Below are 21,980 nucleotides of genomic sequence, written 5' to 3'. Positions count from 1 at the left end.
ATACACCTCTCCATGAATCCCCAAACCCATAGTAAAATAGATTTCAGGACAGGGAGAAGCTCAATCAGTCTGCCTAAGATCAATAGAAATTTCTTAAGTGTTCATGGCAATTTCAATTCCATCATCTATTTTGATCTTCCCAATAGTTCAGGTAAACAGTAACCTGATTAGGCCTCCAACTCCAGGCTTCTGGAGGACAAAATGCTGGACAGTGACTCACAGATAGAAAGTATAAGGCTGATAGCCAGGAGGACCCAGGTCTCTATGAAAGAATTCATGGTCAGGTTCTTCACCACTTTTCTTCATCAGTTTTGAAATCTGTATTTTTCTTACAATTATATGGGCTGCCTTTGAAGAACTATGCCTGCAGAGGGTCCCTTCTGTGACAAGCTACGATTCACTGAGGCCAGTTTTTGTGCTGGGTAAAGGAGGTGGGGCCAGGGATGAATCCAGTGGAAAGGCCACTTTTGCATCTCCTGGAATTGGAGGGGTCAAGTGTCCTCTTTGCAGTTGGCAAAGAATCATGCACTCTTCTACTTTGACCTTTGTTTGAAAACAGGGACTTAAAGATACTGCCTTGGGTAAAGACATTGATTCTGGGGCCTGCAGCTGTACAATGAATAACTAAGAGCAGGATAAAACTTGGCATTCTTCCTTCATTCAGTATCCTTAATTAACTTAATATTTGTGACTGCTCAGCTCTGCACATAGACATGTTAATAATTTAAGGAGTGCTCATATAAAAACTAGCAATAGATTACAAATTTATCTAATCTATCTTATACCCCTTGAAGATTGAGTCCAGATTGAAGGGACATTCAACTATCAGCTTTTTAAAAAATATTATTTTTAGTTGTAGATGAACAAAACACCTTTGTTTAATTTATTTATTTCTCTGCAGTGCTGAGGGTCAAATCCAGTGCCTCACACATGACAGTCAAGTGATCTACCACTGAGCCACAACTTCAACCCCTCAAGTGTCAGCTTTTACAGTATCTTGTTTCCGAACCCCAGGGTGGTTCCCAGAAGTTCAGTCATTTTTTATTACCTTCCAGGAAAGGCAGAGCCTTATAGACAAATAAACACAGGAGTTTATTACCTCATCAGGAGCAATCATCTCATGGGACCTACACTGACCCTTTTAAAATTCCAGGTCTGGTAGATAAACATCCTGAATAATATATAAAATTTATTCCTTTCAAGTGATAAGGACTTCTCAGGAGCCACCTAACAGTGCTAGAAGTGAGATAGTGATCCTTCAGACCTCAGTTTTGACAAGACTGCTTAACAATGCTTACCTCTTCCCCACTGTCCAAATTCTGCTTCTATTTAAACCTTCAGGTCATGCCAGCACCAAGAAGACATGACTAAAAACATGAATCTCCTTGTCTTTCTGGTGTGGCTGCACTGACTAAAGTTCTTTTCTTGATTTTTACAATTAATTTTTGGATTTAGAGGGGTGGGTGAGTGGCCAGACCTGTATTTTGTACCTGGAATGGGACTCCATAATTTTTTCAATTCTTATTTTGTGTAAAATTAATAATTGACTGTGTAATCAATAATGCCAATGGTTATGTGATATTATGAGAAATCCAAGTGAAGCCACTGGGATTAATCTCCTTATATGTTCCTGGAACCTAGCTGCTTTTCTTTTTGCTATTGTTGTTGTTGTTGTTATAAGTGGACACAATATCATTATTTTATGTTCCTGTGATGCTAAGGATCAAACCCAGTGTCTCACACATGGTAGATGAGCATTCTACCTCTGAGCACAGCCCCAGTCCCATAGCTGCTGTATGTACAAATCATGAGACCTTTGTAAACACAAGCTCCATCCATATATCTTTGCCCACACAGGTTCCTCTTCCTAGAATATTTTTGTGCCTCATAAAAGACTCCTGCTGAGCCTCCAAAAGCCAGCTCTTATAGCACCTATTTTGGTAGAGTCTTTCCTTACTAATCTCAAAGAGAAGGACAACTTATTCCTTGTCTGTTCTCCTCAGGACTCTATAGGCTGAGGCAGGAAGATCATGAGTTCAAAACCAGCTTCAGAAATGCAGTGAACCCCTAAGCATCATATATATATATATATATATTTTTTTTCTACTATCATTCATATATATATATATATGAATGATAGTAGAAAGAACTGGTCATTACCCTATGTGCATATATGGTTACATGACTAGTGTATGTCTGCATCATGTACAACCAGAAGAATAAGAAGTTATGCTCCATTTTTGTATAATGTCTCAAAATGCATTCTACTGACATGTATAACTAATTAGAAAAAATAGTGAAGTGTTGGGGATATGGCTCATTGATTAAGCACCCCTGGATTCAATCCCCAGTACCAAAATAAATAAACAAATAAATAAAAATAAATGAATAATGGCTGCACCTCAGTGGAGAATCACCTCTCGGTTCAATTCCCAGTTAAAAAAAATTCTCTCAATCTAAGAAATGAACAAACCACCAACATTACCACCAGCAAAAGCACTTATTCCTCTTAAGCAACTTCTGTGCTCTGCACACACTTCCATTGTTGTCTTCTCTACTCTTATATCACATTGCTTGTTTCCACCAGTGTTTCCCTGAACCAGACATTGAGTGTCTCAAGGGCCCAGTCTGGGTATTATCCACTATTGTGATATCCAGCAGAACGTTTTATTCCTGGCATCAAGAAAAGTTTGCTGAGTTGAATTGGGTGAGATTTCTGTGGCTCTGCATGATCCTCTCTGGGGAGTCTTTGGTGACATGGACATCATGTCTTCATTTTACTTATTTTCATAAGCTTTTCGAAGGATCAAGCCCAGAGACTCACACATGCTAGGCAAGCACTCTGCCACTGAGCCACAACCTCTAATAATTTTTAATCTCCTCTTTGATGTCTTTCACAACCCATTGTTCACTCAATAGCATAATATTCACGCTCTAGGTTTTGAAATATCTTATATTTTTTATCTTATCATTGATTTCTAATTTTATTTCATTATAATCAGATAGAATGCAGGGTAGTAGCTCTACTACTTTATATTTGCTAAGAGTTGCTTTGTGGCATAATATTTTAGAGAAGGATCTGTGTTCTGCTGAGAAGAAAGTGTATTCACTCATTGGTGGATGAAATATTCTCCATATGTCTGTTAAGTCTAAGTTATTGATTGTATTTTTGAGTTCTATAATTTCTTTGTTTAGCTTTTGTTTGGAAGGTCAATCCAGTGGCAATGAGGCATGTTAAAGTCATACAAATTACTGTATGGTGGTCTATTTGACTCTTGAATTTGAGAAGAGTTTGATTGATGAGCATAGATGCTCTACTGCTTGGGGCATACATATTTATTATTTTTATGTCTTGTTGATGTATGGTTTCCTTAAGTAGTATGAAATTTTCTTTTTTATCCCTTTTGATTAACTTTGGCTTGAAGTCTATTTGATATGAGGGTAGAAACACCTACTAGTTTCCACAGTCCATGTGAGTGTGTTTTTTCCCAACCTTTCACCTTTGGTCTGTGGATGCTTTTTCCTATGAGATGAGCCTCTTGAATGCAGCATATTGTTGGGTCTTTTTTTAAAATTCAACCTGCCACTTTATGTCTTTTGATTGATGAGTTCAGGACATTAATATTGAAGGTTACTATTCAGACATGATTTGTATTCCCAGTCATTTTTGTATATTTTTGGTATTTAAATTGACTTGGTTTCTCTTTTGGCTTATTTTTCCTTTAGTGTAATAACTCCTTTTGCTGATTTTCATTGCTGTTTTTCATTTCTTTCTCATGGACTATTTTGCCAAGGATGTTCTGTAGTGCACTCTTTCTAGTTTTAAATTCTTTTAACTTATGTTTCTCATGGAAGATTTTTATTTCATCATCAAATCTAAAGCTTAATTTTGCTGAATATGATTCTTGGTTGGCATCAATTTCTTTCATACCTTGGCATATATTTTTCCAGGATCTTCTAGCTTTCAGGGTATAGATTGAAAAATCTGCAAAGATCGTAATTTGTTTTTCTTATATGTGATATCATTCCTTTCGTTGTGGCTTTTAAGTTTTTTTCCTTATTCTGTATGCTTGAGCTTTTCATTATAATGCATCTTGGTGTAGATTTGTTGTAATTTTATACATTTGGTTTCCTCTAGACCTCTTGTATTTGATTTTCCGATTTATTCTTTATACTTGGGAATTTTTCTGATATTATTGAAAAGATTGTGCATTCCTTTGATTTGAATCTTTGTGCCTTCCTCTATCCCAATAAATCTTAGATTTTATCATTTGATGTTATCCAATAATTATTGGGTGTTCTGTTTATGGATTTCTACCACTTCACTGTGTGCTCAACTTTACTTTCAAGATTGTATATTTTCTCTTCATTATCTGACATTCTGTCTTCCAAGTGATCTAATCTGATGTTTATGCTTTCTCTTAGGTTTCTGTTTGTTTGTTGACTGTTTTCTTGATTTCTGATTTTATTTTCAGAATCCCTCTTTCTTGAAGTACTCTTTTGCTACCTGTATTAGCCCCCTTATCTCTTTGTTGGTGTGATCAATGGTTGCCTGTATTTTCTCAATTAGATCATCCTTTACTTTGTAGGTCATTTTAATTATGTGTATTCTTAATTCCTTCTCTGACATTTCATTAACTACACTGTCCATGGATTCTATTATTGTAGTATTTTGGTGTGTTTGGGGCAATTTTCTCCCTTGTTTTTTCATGTTGACTATGTGTCTTCCTTTCTTGCAGTGCAAATCTGAGTTATTACAGTTTCTACCCTATAATCTTATAGTTTCCCTGAAGATTACTTGTACCTCACCTTGGTTTTGGACTTCTGGCCCCCAGCGAATGAGTCATGATAATGCTACTGCAACTAAATGTGGTGGTGGCAATATTGGAGATAACTCAAGATAGCTGTGGGGTTGTGTCAAGATGGATGCAACTACTTTCAGAGATGGGGCTAAAACGTGGTCTTAACAGTGGCTTTGGGCTGCCTATTCTGAGATGCAGCTCCCTCCAAGCCCTAATTGTTCTCCCAAGGTGGAGACTACTGCATTGGGTGGGTTATGTTGATGTTTATAGGGGCTCAAGATGGAGGTGGGGTAGGCCTGAGTTCTGTTGTAGGTCTGCCAGTCAGCTGGGTGGACCTGGGATTTCTTCTACCCTTTTTTTAATGTTTTCTTGCATTTTGCACAGAAGGGTGGTAAAGGCTCACCTTGGGCTTTTCCTGATTTTTAACCTTGAATCAGCCTTTTGTCTAACCAGCCCTGCTTCCTATAGTGAAATATGTTTTTTTTTGTTCTAGGATCTGATCACCAAGACTGATCCACTGGTCTTTGCTATTAAAATGTCACTGTTACCCAGTCCCATTTTTGCAGACAAGTATGAATTTAGTTTTCTACATTCAAACTCTCTCTCTCTCTCTCTCTCTCTCTCTCTCTCTCTCTCTCTCTCATACACACACACACACACACACACACACACACACATGTTTCTCTATTTTTCTATCTGGAAAAGCATGAATTCACAGGGATACACTTCATTTCAATCCTACTTTACAGGTCTCATGCCAATTTTCTTTCCTGAACCAGAGAGTCATTTCACCAACATTTCCTATGAAAATTGGATTTCATTGTTCTTCATGTATTTACTTATTAAACAATCTCTCTTTATACAACTAAATTCCATTTATCCTATTCTAACCCCACAAGCCCTCCTTAGCTTACCTGGGTGTTCTTTACCCTATTTAGTCAATGAGTGTTGGGGGCTGCAATCAAGTCAAGATGGCGCCTGGCAGTTTGCCAGAAGGAGTGGTTTGTGAGGCAACGCCACCAAGCCATTAAGATGGTGGGGATTACTTATTGGCGGATTGCTGTATCTAGATGATGCTAATTGAGTCAAGCTGTGTGTAATCAGTTAGGTATATATACCTCTACTGTTCAACAATAAAGCAGTTCCCGCTACCTTGGCTTCCTGCTACCTTGGGTTCCCGCTACATTGAGTTCCGGCGCAAATAAGTGTTTATGATAGGGCATCCCTCTGCTTGGAGCCCATCTCAGGTTGCTTGGGCTCTCATACTCAGGCAGGCTGTCCCTTCTGAGAGCACCTTCCCAATTGTATCTCATATTTGACTTGAAGCCACCATTATTTCCTTCTCCACCGCAAAGTGTGCCCTCACAATGCTGGACCACACCAAATGGCATTAGGAGTGAATTATTCAAGAAGGGAAGGGGATGTAGAGAGAAGGAAGAGAAGGTACAGGACAGAAGATGAAAAAATCCTGTGTAGCTCCTGATACCAGTTGAATCTCAGGAGCACTGCTATAAAAACAATTCACTATCAACCACTTTCTAATTCAATGCTAATTGTGCTTGTGATCAAATTAGGAGTTGAAGATGGACTACAAATATGTTTCTTGCTTTCCAGAATCAACAAGGGAGATAGGATGGAAGTAAGAAATCTAAGCTAGAGAGATAGTAATAACTACCGCAGTAAAGTGTTACAAATTTTGTGCTTCAAAAATGACAGAAGGCCACTATGAATATTCTTTTCCAGCAATGGGGAAACTCACAGTGGATTAACTCTATCTTACTATTTAATTTGAATTTCATAAAAAGCTTCATGTATTCACTTATTGTGATGATCAAAAGATTGAATTTTGACTTTCACTGATTGAGTACTATATATCCCCTTAAATGGGCATAGAGGCTTCAGATAAACTTCTATAAGGATATGTTTATTGACTTTCTCATTATAAAACTTATCATAACATATTTAAAAGAACACATCTTATATCAATGTCACTACAAAAGCCACCACAACCACCTTCATTTTCATTAAAAATTATTGAAAAATTTGGTGATAATTGTTGATTCTCTAATTAGAGCTCAGGAGGAGCTGCCAGTAATAACTGGCAGTGAGAGGAGAGAGCCCATTAGACCCAGAAGGGGTGAGTCTTCATGTGTGGCACTGAAGTGGGCACCTCCTTTTCATTAGAAAATACATAATACTTTGCACAGACCCTGAGCAAGGTCAGCAAAGGTCCAGCATCTCTTATCATTCATCAATTGAGGAATATAGAGTCTATCTTCATTTTGAGTTTTCTTCACAAAATACATTTTTGTTCTCTGATGTTCTGGGTCCCAGGATCTGAGGACAACAATGCACAAATCATTAGGGAAGTTCAGGCTCCACTTATTATCCAATCTCTGCACACAGAATTCAGAATAATTGGCTTTTCAGATTGAAGTATTCCTTGATCGGCTAATTTCAGGGAAATCTGTAATGTATAGACAAGCACATAGAGAAGAAATGAATGAAACACCAGGAACCAAAGCAACAAAGTCAAGAAGATACATTAAGCCCAGTAATGCTCCACAAACAAAAAAAAACTACTTTTAGTATCATGTTCTTTGAATTCATCCTACTCATTCTCTAAGGTGTGTCATAATTGGATAGTAAAATTATTCATTTATCTGAAAAATTATTTCATAAACATTTATCTTGTACAAGGCCTGAGACAAGGAAGTTCTGTAAGTTCTGGTGAGGAGAGCTTCACTCAAACATCAGAACCCTGTGGTAACCACACCTCATGACTGTGTACAGGGTCTCTCCAGGAGACTTGGAGCTGAATTTACACTGTGCTCAAGTTCACAGTCCACACATACACATGGAACACTAGTCTGCATTGAGTCCATATGTTTTTTACACTTTGGTCTTCATAAAGCCATAGATTTAGAGCCCCCATGGTGTAGAACTCTAAATCTCAAAGATCGTGCAAAAGAGACTCACTGGACTATAGATCTAAAAATTAAATGATGAATGAGCATATAGTTTTCTGTCACTTGGCCCCCTCTGTTTGGAAAAACATCTTCAAATAAAACATTGTATATATGAAAAGCTACTGACCTGTGTTTCCTTACAAGTTTGGAAGGAGAAGTTCTGCATTACTTTGACAAGAGCAAGTTTTATGTTCATGAGAGCAAACCTCATGGTGATGCAGTTTCGGGGTCCATTTCCAAAGGGCATGTACACGTAAGGATTGATGCTGTCCTTGTTATTCTTACTGAACCTTGTCCCACAATAGATGAGAAGTAAGCAAAATATTAAAACCTAAACAGTTACTTATTTCAGTTTGTTCCTTAGACACTCTCAAGCAATGGTGTAAAAGATGATTTCTGGGCTGGTCATTGAAATCCAGCTGTGGCTTTGCTATGAGAATTGTTAAGCTATGGAATTTTTCTACCTTTCTATTACTTAGCCTATAGAAGTTTTTCCACCTTTCTCCCTCTTAGCCTATAGGATCTTTCCGTCTTTTTGAGATGAGATTAATGCTGTTTCAAAGGAAATCATGGTAAATTGAGACAGTAAAGAAAACAAAACACACATAAAATTTAAGGAGTATAAGAGTGAATACATAAAATAAAATGAGATAGTGGTTATGTCAGTTATGGCACATGCTTTAAAATTTGAAAACACAAACACACACACACATACACACACACACACTCATACACACAGAATAATGTGCCATATCTGAGGAGAATTCATTTTAGCATCAGAATAAACAAAATCCTGGGTGTTGAAGGCTCTTATAAAAATAATGGGGAAATACATGTATAGCCTATGCACATCCTGAAATATATTTTAAATCATCTCTGGATTGCTTATAATAAGTAATAATATTTAAATACTATATAAATACTTATTGTTTTAGACTGTTTAGGAGAAACTGACAAGAAAAAAGTTTATAAGTTAGTTGAAATTATAGATGGAAAAACCATACATAAGGCTGAGCACAGCACATGCCTGTCATCCCAGCAACTTGGGAGACAGCAGGATCCCAAGTTAAAAGCCAGCTTCAGCAATTTAGTGAGGCCCCAAACAACTCAGTGAAACCCTGTCTATAATAAAATACAAAATAGGGCTACTGATGTGGCTTAGTGCTCGACCACTCATGAATTCAATTCCTGGTACCACGCAAAAAAAATCATACATGCAGAGGTTGAATGTATATATTATCAGGTGCAAGCAAAAATAAAATATGATACAATCTAGTTTAGCAAAAATATATATCTATACATAGAAATATGTTTATGAGAACATGATCATATTATTAATTCATGGTTATTTAAAGAATTTAACAAACTAAAAATTTTCTTCTCAGAAAAAGAAACATTTTGTGAGGTGAATAAAGAGACTACACCTTGGGAGCAAATTTTTACCCCTACCACATTAGATAGAACATCAATCTCTAGAGTATATAAAGAACTAAAAAGCAAAGCACCAAAAAAACAAATAACTCAATCAATAAATGGGCCAATAACCTTAACAGACACTTCTAAAAAGATGACATACAATCAATCAACAAATATATGAAAAAATGCTCATGATCTCTAGCAATTAGAGAAATGCAGATCAAAACTATTCTAAGATATCATCTCACTCCAGTCAGAATGGCAGCTATTATGATAACAACAATAAGTGTTGGCAAGGATGTGGGGGGAAAAGTACACTCATACATTGCTGGTGGGACTGTAAATTGGTGCAGCCAATATGGAAAGCAGTATGGAAATTCCTTGGAAATCTGGGAATGGAACCACCATTTGACCAAGCTATCCCTCTTCTTGGTTTATACCTAAAAGACTTAAAAACAGCACGCTACAGAGATATAGCCACATCAGTGTTTATAGCAGCACAATTCACAATAGCTAAACTGTGGAGCCAACCTAGATGCCCTTCAGTAGATGAATGGATTAAAAATGTGGCATATATACACAATGAAATTTTACTCAACATTAAAAGAGAATAAAATCATGGCATTTGCAGGTAAATGGATGGTGTTGGAGAAGATAATGCTAAGTTAAGTTAGCCAGTTCCCAAAAAACAAAACAAATGATGAATGTTTTCTCTGATATAAGGAGGCTGACTTGTAGTGGGGTAGGGAGGGGAAGCATGGGAAGAATAGATAAACTCTAGATAGAGCAGAGGGGTGGAAAGGAAATGGAGGGGCAGGGGATTAGCAAGGATGATGGAATGTGATGAACATTATTATCCAAAGTACAGGTATGAAGACATTAATTGATGTCAACATACTTTATATACAAACAGAGATATGAGAAATTGTTTTTATGTGTGTGTACTAAGAATTGTAATGCATTTTGTTGTCATTTATTTTTTAAAAAATCAATTTAAAATTTTAAAAAAAGAATTTAGGATAGTGAATAGACATAGTATTTGTTTTGTTCCTTGTCACAAATTCATATCATTTCGCAAGAAAGTGTTATATTTATAACAGGAAAACTGCTTAAAGTACAAAGACATATATGAAAATAATTACATAGCTACCTATATGTCATCTATGATAAGAAATACAAGGACATGCTTGGACAACCCTAGCCCAGGGTGGTTCCCTTTCCCAGAGGTCCTGTACCTTTCAAGGCGGAACTCCTCAGGCTCTGGCCAGTGCTGTGGGTCTCGATGAAGAACATAGCTTGATATCATCACCACTGTCCCCTTCCTAATGGGCACTCCATTGATTTCAACATCTTTCTTACAGATCCTCTCAAGTCTGCCAGCAATTGGGTACAACCTGAGAGTTTCATTCACCACCATGTCCAGATACTTCATCTGTATCACAGTTTCATAGGTAGCAGGTGCCTGAAGAGAAAAAAAGAGATTTTTGGAAATTTATGTTTAGAACTAACTTTAAACACAATCTACGTAGTTTTATTAAAGTGTTAGGAAGTCCCAGGAATAACACAATATAGAAGGAGAGTAATGCTTACAATTGACTAAGCACTGTAATAACAATCATGTCCATTTGACAACCATGTCCATGGCTCATTGAGAAGTGCAGAGTAGTTTTGTACATAAGAGACCTTTGGGACAATCCCAAATTCAGTGTATAATATCCTCAGCATCATCATGTACTACTTTTCCTCATGCAAGGAAAAGTAACTAATAGAATATGACAATTACACTGAGGGAAAATATGTAAAAATCACTGTTACCTCTCTCTAGAAAAGTCACATGCCTATTTCACGAAAATAGAAAAGAGGAAATAACCAATTATATATAAATTTTTTTGAATAATCCTGCTTTGAGTATATATATATGTGTGTGTGTGAGTGTGTGTGTGTGTGTGTGTGTGTGTGTGTGTGTGTGTATGAAACTTTAAGATAACACTACATCATGGAAAAAATATTGGGAGAATCTGGTAAGTTCCATTCCAGTACCACCAAAAGAAGTCCAAGTTTGGATGGCACCATGTCACACAATTTCAGTTCCAGAGTACATTCTAAGGAGGGCAGGAAGCCACTCTCAGCCCCACCCTCTGTTGCTGGACCAGTCTCCTGGTTGTTCTTCAGGGATTCATTGTGAGCTCTGAAGAAGAGGCTTTGTGCCCACTTCACTCCAAACCAGCCATGCCAGCCCCAGAGACCAGGTGTCTTCATATCCAATAGACTCCCTACTTAGGCAGAGGAGTAAGGACAGCTGGTACTACTTGTGACTAATGCCTGGTGTGTCATTGGAGAGGATACAAAGTAGAAGTAAAGAATTTGGCTCAGGAGTCAGAAAACCTCACTCATCCCCTAACTGCTTCTCTCAAATACATTACTAGATGTGTGGAGCAGAGCATTTTCGTCCTGCCCATCAAGCCCAGGCTCACTCAGCAGACAACCAGGCAGGAGCTCATGCCACAGCTCAGCAGAGCCAATGATCTGGACACTTGAGTGACACATGCTTACACTTCCTGGGTGTAATGATGGTAACTGGTAATGGATACAACTGAAACTACACTCTTTTAAAAATTCCTTGTAGTTTTGGGAATAGCATTTTCCCCAAAATACTGTTTTCTCCTTCATTTGTCTCTTCAAATCCTTTAAAAATAGAGGTGGTGGAAAGAATCAGTGACTATATTTTTGACAAAGCCTCCTAGGAAGTGAAAAGGAGGCAGTCTTGTTGAGGCTCAGCCTCCCCTCCTCCCTCTCCAGATAACATCTTCTCACCTTATTGGGCAAAGTCGAATCAATCTTCTGCTGCAGTTTGGTCTGGACATCGAGATGGGTGGCCAGTTCATACAAAATGAAGGAAAGAGCATTGCTAGTGGTCTCATAGCCAGCAAAAATTAAGATAATTGACTGGGCCACAAACTCCAGATCAGACAGGGCTAATAGAAGAGAAAACACAATTTAGGTAAATTCAGCAAATCCCAACATCAGAGTTTAGATAAAGAAAATCCCATTAAACCCCACAGATCACTATGTAGGACCATGGAAAAGCAATTCAGAGTCACTCGCAGAGTGGTTTTCACTTTCATGTCTCTCTGATAGGGGAGACAAAGAAAAACTTTTTTTTATTCTTGTTTTCCTGAGGTCTATAACACTCTTGGACTTGGCTACTAACTATGCCATTCTCAGCACCACCAAAGATAGGTAATTGCAAGAGATACCATTTCTATCTAAGATACACAGTATGATCAACATGGACTTTTAGATACCTAGGCCCTGAAATAAACATGGTCTCTGTGCAAATCATGCAATTCAAGATTAAAAAAAAGAATACACACAACAAGTGTTTGAAAGGTCTACAGAGTTCAGATTTATTGATGATGGTTTTCTATGTTGTCATGAGAACATTTAATTACCAAATCTTTTATCCCAGTGAGTATGAACCCCATGAAATAGGACTATAAAGTCAAGGTTCAGGCCAGGTGCAGTGGCACACACCGGTAATCTCAGTGGGAGGCTGAGGCAAAAGGATCATGAGTTCAAAGCCAACCTCAGCAACAGGGAGGTGCTAAGCAACTCAGTTAGACCCCGTCTCTAAATAAACTACAAAGTAGGGCTGGGGATAAGGCTCAGTGGTTGAGTGTCCCTGAGTTTAATTCCTGGTAACCCTCTCCCCTGCACCAAAAAAAGTCAAGGTTTGGAGCTTGGCTTTTTGCATTCGTAGCTACTAGCCACACGTGAATGTTTAAATTTTAAACAATTCCTCAGTGGCACTAGCCACATGTCAAGTGCTAAGAAGGCACATGTGTTTGGTGGTTATTTTATTGAAGAGTTAAACTACAGACTGTTTACTTCATCACAAAAAGCTGAATAGAATTGGGTAGATACATACAGGATAGATGGATGAATGGATGGATGGATAGATAAGTAGATAGATAGATAGATAGATAGATAGATAGATAGATAGATAGATAGATAGATAGATAGATAGATAGATAGATAGATAGATAAATAGATAAATAGATCATATGTACATGTGAACCTAAAAATATGTACACTGGGGCTGGGGTTGTGGCTTCGTGGTAGAACACTTACCTAGCACACGTGAGGTACTGGTCCTCAGCACCACATAAAAATAAAATAAAAGTATTGTGTGCATTTATAACTAAAAAATAAAAATATCTTTTAAAAAATATGTATACTGGCAGGTTGTAGTAAGCCCAGTCCTCATCTCTAGAATTAATTGGTCAACATTCAAGACTTTATTCAGTTGATTGTCATAGTACTGGGTACCATGAATTAGAACTGCAATGGAAGTATTTGTGCATTACAGAAAAAAGCAATAAATTAGAAAAAAAAAATTGAAGGAGAGAGAAAAATAGTTTATATCACTGGATGTGAGTAGATACAGAAATATTTCTTTCCTCTGTTGCATGTAGAAGTATTTCATGTTAATAATGTTGCCTACTGAGAGTATCTAAAAGCAAAAATCCACAAGATGATTAAAAATTTTGATTTCTAAATTTCATTAATTGCAAAAACAAAAACAAAAAACAAAGCTGTCATGAGAAACAGCGCAGAAACCTAGAATATCTTAAATCAGAAAGCAAGAAAATACTTACAAAATAAATGAAAAGGACACAGAATACACTATATCCTACTATAATGTGGTTACATGTCATAAAATGTACAAGACTACGAGCAAACCCTAAGAAAATCTGTGGACTGTGAATGCTAGAAGTGTGTCAATACAGGTTCCTGAACTGTGTAAATATAAGTCTCTGGTGGTAGATATGGGGAGTGAAGCAGTGTATTCAAGACTACATGGAGAACCTCTATGTTTTCAGTTCAATATTGCTATGGCCAGAATAAACAGAAGCTACTTTTAAAACAATCATAAAAAAAGATGACAAGAATAATAGAGGACTCAGGAGCCTACATGAAAGGGATTCCAGTGGACAAATATGGGAGAATTGAGCATCAAAATAAAAATAGTAAGAAAATAAGTTGAATAAAACTACCATGCTAGTGAAAGAAATACTTGTTTTTATCAGCTTCAACATTTGAACATGGCTCTAGGTGTGCTTCTCTAGAAAGTTCCTCAGGCTATTGTATATGACATCCAATCATGCACTTTCTGCAACTAGGTAGAAATACTCTTCTTCCTGGAAAATCTTCTGTACATTTCCAGAACAATCTTTCCCTCTAGTTTCCCCATCAGTAGATGAGATAGCAACCTTGTTTACCTTTATGAGACTCCACATCTTTGGAATTCTGAGAATTTATCATAAGCTGAAGAAAATCCACCCGATGCTAGAAACAGAGAGATTTCAAAGATAGCAGGGCATTAAGAGTGCAGAACTTATCTTCCCTTCTGATACTATGAATTCTTTAAGTACAGAAGTCCAGCTGGAGTTTCCTAAGTCATCAGTGAAGAAAAGCATCCATCTACAAACTTTGAAGAGTAGGATATTTCCCCGAATGAAAACTGGCTGTGGTGTCCAATAGCTACTGGCCTTTGCTCTCACTACTTGTGAGCTCCTGTGGATTCTGAACACAGCCTCCTGGCCAGAGAGTGGTTGGCTTTGTCTCTTGTTGCATTTGTTTGCTTAGAGAGAAGTCCTGGACTTCAATATTTTGTTTTACTACCTTAATTCTTCACCAAAGATGCCACAGATTAATCTCCTACAATTGTTAGAGCTCATCATCAGATTTTTGGCAAGTTTCTTGAAAACTCCCACCATGCTTAAAGCTATGAATTTTGTACTGACCCCTGGAGGGCTCATCCTGGCTCCCTGGCATGCACACATTATTGTGTCAGGCTTCATACATGAAACAAAATCTTCACCTAAAGAACCCCATGCCTGCTCCATGAGGGGCCAGAAAGTTCCAGCTACCCTGAGGATGCCTTCTGTGGAGAGTATGTAAAGTGAGAGTTTTTAAAGGTTTGGAAATGCAATGATTTTTGACTATATAAAATCTGATGAAATTAAATCACCAGGAAAATAACTTTTATGTTGAAATTTTACCTATTAAATAGACGGGATATGATGAAACATTTTCCCTCTATTTAAAAAAATTATTTCAACTGATATATTAAAACATTAAAATATACATATCAACAGGTACCTGATTACTTTGATATATGTATATGCTGTTTGAAGTTTATGTCAGTTCAGACACATTTTAATTGCATTTATCATTTCCTAATGGTGGATGATTTCAAAATCTATTCAGTTCTTCGAAAAAATAAATAAGATCGACAGACCTTTAGCCATGCTAACGAAGAGAAGAAGAGAGAGAACTCAAATTACTAACATAAGGGATGAAAAAGGCAATATCACACCAGATGCTACAGAAATACAGAAGACAATTAGAAATTATTTTGAAAACCTATATTCCAATAAAATAGAAAATACTGAAGACATTGATAAATTTCTTAAGGCATATGATTTGCCCAGACTGAGTCAGGAGGATACACACAATTTGAACAGACCAATATCAGTGGATGAAATTAAAGAAGCAATCAAAAGACTACCAACCAAGAAAAGCCCAGGACCAGATGGATATACAGTGGAGTTTCACAAAACATTTAAAGAAGAATTAATACCAATGCTTTTCAAGTTATTTCAGGAAATAGAAAAAGAGGGAGCTCTTCCAAACTCATTCTATGAGGCCAACATGACCCTGATTTCGAAACCAGACAAAGATACCTCAAAGAAAGAAAACTACAGACCAATATCTCTAATGAACCTAGATGCAAAAATCCTCAATAAAATTCTGGTGAATCGGATTAAAAAACATATCAAAAAAATTGTGCACCATGATCAAGTAGGATTCATCCCTGGGATGCAAGGCTGGTTCAATATACGGAAATCAATAAATGTTATTCATCACATCAATAGACTTAAAAATAAGAACCATATGATCATCTCAGTAGATGTGGAAAAAGCATTCAACAAAGTACAGCATCCCTTTATTTTTAAAACTCTAGAAAAACTAGGGATAACAAGAACATACCTCAATATTGTAAAAGCAATCTATGCTAAGCCTCAGGCTAGCATCATTCTGAATGGAGAAAAATTGAAGTCATTCCCTCTAAAATCTGGAACAAGACAGGGATGCCCTCTCTTACCACTTCTGTTAAACATAGTTCTCAAAACACTGGCCTTAGCAATCAGACAGACGAAAGAAATTAAAGGCATAAAAATAGGAAAAGAAGAACTTAAATTATCACTATTTGTGGATGACATGATTCTATACCTAGAAGACCCAAAAGGGTCTAAAAAGAAACTACTAGAACTAAAAAGTGAATTCAGCAAAGTGGCAGGATATAAAATCAACACTCATAAATCAAAGGCATTTCTGTATATCAGCGACAAAACTTCTGAAACGGAAATGAGGAAAAACACTCCATTCACAATATCCTCAAAAAAAAAAAAATACTTGGGAATCAACCTAACAAAAGAGGTGAAAGATTTATACAATGAAAACTACAGAACCCTAAAGAGAGAAGTAGAAAAGATCTTAGAAGATGGAAAAATATACCCTGTTCATGGATAGGCAGAACTAACATTATCAAAATGGCGATATTACCAAAACTTTTCTGTAGGTTTAATGCAATGCCAATAAAAATCCCAATGGCATTTCTTGTAGAAAGAGATAAAGCAATCATGAAATTCATATGGAAAAATAAAAGACCTAGAATAGCAAAAGCAATTCTAAGCAGGAAGTGTGAATCAGGCGGAATAGCAATACTAGATTTCAAACTATATTACAGAGCAATAGTGAAAAAAACAGCATGGTACTGGTACCAAAAAAAGCGAGTGGACCAATGGTATAGAAGAGAGGACACAGAGACTAATCCACAAAGTTACAACTATCTTATATTCGATAAAGGGGCTAAAGGCATGCAATGGAGGAAGAAGAGCATCTTCAACAAATGGTGTTGGGAAAACTGGAAATCCATATGCAACAAAATGAAACTAAATCCCTTTCTCTCGCCATGCACAAAAGTTAACTCAAAATGGATCAAGGAGCTTGATATCAAATCAGAGACTCTGCATCTGATACAAGAAAAAGTTTGCTCTGATCTACATATTGTGGGGTTGGGCTCCACATTCCTTAATAGGACACCCATAGCACAAGAGTAAAAACAAGAATCAACAAATGGGACTTACTTAAACTGAAAAGTTTTTTCTCAGCAAGAAAAACAATAAGAGAGGTAAATAGGAAGCCTACATCCTGGGAACAAATTTTTACTCCTCACACTTCAGATAGAGCCCTAATATCTAGAGTATACAAAGAACTCAAAAAATTAGACAATAAATAACAAATAATCCAATCAACAAATGGGCCAAGGACCTGAACAGATACTTCTCAGAGCAAGATATACAATCAATCAACAAGTACATGAAAAAATGCTCACCATCTCTAGCAGTCAGTGAAATGGAAATCAAAACCACCCTAAGATACCATCTCACTTCAGTAAGATTGGCAGCCACTATGAAGTCAAACAACTACAAGTGCTGGCGAGGATGTGGAGAAAAGGGTACACTTGTACATTGCTGGTGGGACTGCAAATTGGTGCGGCCAATTTGGAAAGCAGTATGGAGATTCCTGGGAAAGCTGGGAATGGAACCACCATTTGACCCTGCTATTGCCCTTCTGGAACTATTCCCTGAAGACCTTCAAAGAGCATGCTACAGGGATACTGCCACATCTATGTTCATAGCAGCACAACTCACAATAGCTAGACTGTGGAACCAACCCAGATGCCTTTCAATAGATGAATGGATAAAAAAAAAAAAACGTGGCATTTATACACCATGGAATATTACGCAGCACTAAAAAATGAGAAAATCATGGAATTTGCAGAAAAATGGATGGCACTAGAGCAGATTATGCTTAGTGAAGCTAGCCAATCCATAAAAAACAAATACCAAATGTCTTCTTTGATATAATGAGAACAACTATGAACAGAGCAAGGAGGAAGAGCAGGAAGAAAAGATTAACATTAAATAGAGACATGAGATGGGAGGGAAAGGGAGAGAAAAGGGAAATTGCATGGAAATGAAAGGAGACCCTCATTGCTATACAAAATTACATATAAGAGGTTGTGAAAGGAATGGGAAAATGAACAAAAAGAGAAATTATTAAAGTAGATGGGGTAGAGAGAGAACATGTGAGGGAAGGGAAGGGGGGATAGTAAGGGATAGAAAATGTAGCAGAATACAACAATTACTAATAGGGCATTATGTAAAATTGTGGATGTGTATTCAACGTGATTGTGCAATTTGCATTTGGGGTAAAATTGGGAGTTCATAACCCACTTCAATCTAATGTATGAAATATGATATGTCAAGAGTTTTGTAATGTTGGGAACAACCAATAAAAAAATTAAAAAACAATTAAAAAAATTAATAAGAACAATTTTAACGTAGTGTTGCAATAAACATGGGAATGCATATCTCTCTTTGACATACTGATTTCATTTCCTGTGGTTATAACCTAGTAGTGACACTGTTAGATCATACGGTGGGTCTGTATTTGATTTCTGAGGGCCCTCCTCATAGTTTTCCATAAAGGCTGTCCTAATGTGCATTCTAGTCAACAACATACAAGGACTCCTTTTTAGAGCATTTGGGACTTTTTCTATCAGCAATATTTATGCCTTGACAAACTAAATTCCACGCCCATTATTTAATTGTAAATGCTTTCCCTCTGATTCATTATTTTTTCAGTATTTGGAAAATATAATTTTATTTATTTAAGTCTTTTTTATTAGTTCTTTTCAGTTATATGAGAGTAGAGTCCATTTTGACATAATTATAAAAGCATGGAATATATCTTACTCTATTTCAGTTCCCTCTCTAATTCATTCTTGTTTTTCAATTACTAGATGCTAAATTCTTTATTCTCCCCAAATGAAACCCTCTACTACTCCCAACCAAGAGTTCTTCATCTACCTTTTAAAAATATACAAAGAAGTATGGAAGTCATACACCCATAGGCAAATAAATTATCAAAAATGAACCTCTGTAACCACAACCAGATTTTACCTGTTGTTTCTTTTGAAGGTGACATTCTTTCATTCTCTTTATAGCTTTCTTTAAAAAATTTGTGACATGCTTTGGAAACAGAGAGATATTCATTTTCTCATAAATTGGAGTAAGGAATGAAAATATTACTGCAGGGGAAAGAAAAAACAAAGGACACTTCAGTGAAAAATGTAAAATTTACCTGGAGCAATTACATTTTCTCTACCAATTGGAAAAGTGGAAATAACAGGAGTTCCTAAAGAGGAACTATTTCTATTTGGACCACTGATTGGGCTCCAGGCCCCTGGATGAGGAAGAAGATGTCATATATAGGATCACCACTATACCAGTGAGATCAGTGGCCCCTTATGCCTCTTTGGAGTGACCAAAGGAGCAAGATGAAAACCCTGACCCCTTTCCCCTTATTGTACTGGAATAAAGTGGCTTTGGATAAAACTAGGCTTTTGTCTGAAGCTGCAGTTAATCATGCTCTTCAAGAAAGAGCAGTCAGGATGGACCAACAGAGCATGTTTTCCTCAATCACCACATAAGGAATCCAGAAGGCATTATTAGAAAGAAAATTGAAAAACTCAAAGTATGGACAAATTGATCAATATGCACCTAAATAAACACTGGATGAAAGAAGAAATATAACGTGAAATAGATAAAGTATTGAAAGGAAATAAAGAAGGTATAATATGGAATGGAGAAAAAGCCATCATTGCTCAAAGATAAATTCTCATCTATTAAATAAAAACAAAGATTGCAAATGAATGATCAAACTTTACATAATAAATCATGAAAGAAAAAGCAAATTAAACTTAAAGGAAACAGAAGAGAGAAAATATTAAGGACCAAAGTGAAAACTAATCAAATAAAAAATAAAATCAATAGAATAAATTAATTAAAACAAATGCAATTCTTTGAAAAAAAAACCAACAAAATTCACAAAATAATAGCTACTCTGACCTAGAAATAGAAAGGCTACAGTTAGTAGCATTCAAAATGAAAACTTGGGAAATACTGACATTATAAACATAGAAAGAATTATAAAGATATTGTAACAATCAGATTACACAACAATTATACAAATTACATAAATGAAATAGACAAATTCCTAAAAAGACACAAACAACAGAAACTGACACAAAAAGAAATGCAAAATATATATTGACATACATCCTGTGATGAGACTAAATTAGGAACTTTTCTACAAAGTGAAGCTCAGGTCCAGATGTTCCAAGGACAATTCTACCAAACATTAAAAGAACTAATACCTTTTCTTTACCTCTTTACAAACATTCATAGAAATATCTATTATTTTATAAATATAGAATACAGTGAACACTTGTAAAAGATCTTAAAATGCCCATGTTACCCTAATCTTAAGACTTAACACAAAGATAATACAGGAGAACTACAAACTGATATATCTTATAATTATGGATGCAAAATCTCAACAGAATATTAGCAAATAAAATTATTTGTTGTTCTCTATTCTCTCTCTTCTCTCTTCTCTCTCTCTCTCTTTCTCTCCTTCCCACTTATCTATATCCTCAAAGTCTCTTTGTCTCTTTTCTCCTGCTACTAGCCAACATCTTTTGATTCCTCTTTTATGCTTCCTAAGATCTAATAACTCTATATCCTCATTTCCTACCTCCTTAACATCTCATCCTAAATCAGTCCCCCATTCTCTCTTTGTCCACCATTATAAACTGTAGATCTTTTTGCAACCTACTGTTTACATTGTTAATAATAATCAAACTCACCATTTCTGTCTATTGTGACAAACCTGTAAACATCTCAAAAGAAGCTATTTGGTTTAATTAAGCCTGCATAATGTTTGCATGGGGATATGTTAATATTGATCTCCTCTTTAAAGGAGAGGTCATGGAATTCTGCAGGGATACTATAAGTCTATTGGTAAAAACTGTAATACCTTAGATCTGCACTGATAAAGGGAAAGACATGCAAACAATATGAAAAAACAAGGGAAGAAAGTGCCCCCAAAAAACCGAGATACATTACTAGAACCAATGGCCAGCATAGCAGAAGAGATGTCCAAAAAGAGTTCAGGATGTATGTAATTAAAATGTTCTGTGAATTAAAGGATGATATAAGAAAGCAAACACAGGCAACAAAAGGTCATTTCAATAAAGAGTTACATAGCCAAATACAGGAAGCAAAAGTTTACTTCAATAATGAGATAGAGATTCTACCAAAAAAAGGAAAAGAAATCATTGAAATAAAAAAAAACAATAAAGCAAATTAAAAACTCCATAGAAATCATCACCATCAGATTAGATCACTTGAAAGATAGGACCTCCGACAATGAAGACTAAATATATAATCTTGAAAGTAAAGTTGACCACACAGTGAAGATGGTAAGAAACCATGAGTAGAACATTCATGAATTATGAAAAGTCCAAATGTAAGAATTATTTTGATAGAGGAAGGCATACAGTTTCAAAACAAAGAAATCAACAATTTATTCAATGAAATAATATTAGTAAATTTCCTATACCTAAATAATGAATTAGAAAATCAAATACAAAAGGCTTACAAGACACCAAGTGTACAAAATCACAACAGATTCTACACCAAGGCACATAACAATTAAAATGCCTATCATACAGAATAAAGAAAGAAATTTAAAAGCCACAAGAGAAAGGAATCAGATTACATATAGGAGAAAATGAATTAAGATCTCTGCAGAT

General features: G+C 36.2%; 1 pseudogene; it reads right to left on the bottom strand.

Moving 5' to 3' along the window:
- Positions 1–6,705: 6,705 nt before the first annotated feature.
- The window catches only part of LOC101976807 (cytochrome P450 3A12-like), a 28,156-nt pseudogene continuing 12,881 nt past the window's right edge, over positions 6,706–21,980 (bottom strand).

Source organism: Ictidomys tridecemlineatus, chromosome 2 (assembly GCF_052094955.1).
Source record: "Ictidomys tridecemlineatus isolate mIctTri1 chromosome 2, mIctTri1.hap1, whole genome shotgun sequence".
In the NCBI taxonomy this organism is placed as follows: domain Eukaryota; kingdom Metazoa; phylum Chordata; class Mammalia; order Rodentia; family Sciuridae; genus Ictidomys; species Ictidomys tridecemlineatus.
Note: the sequence above shows the minus strand (reverse complement) of the source record. Positions and strands in the feature narration are given on the sequence as shown.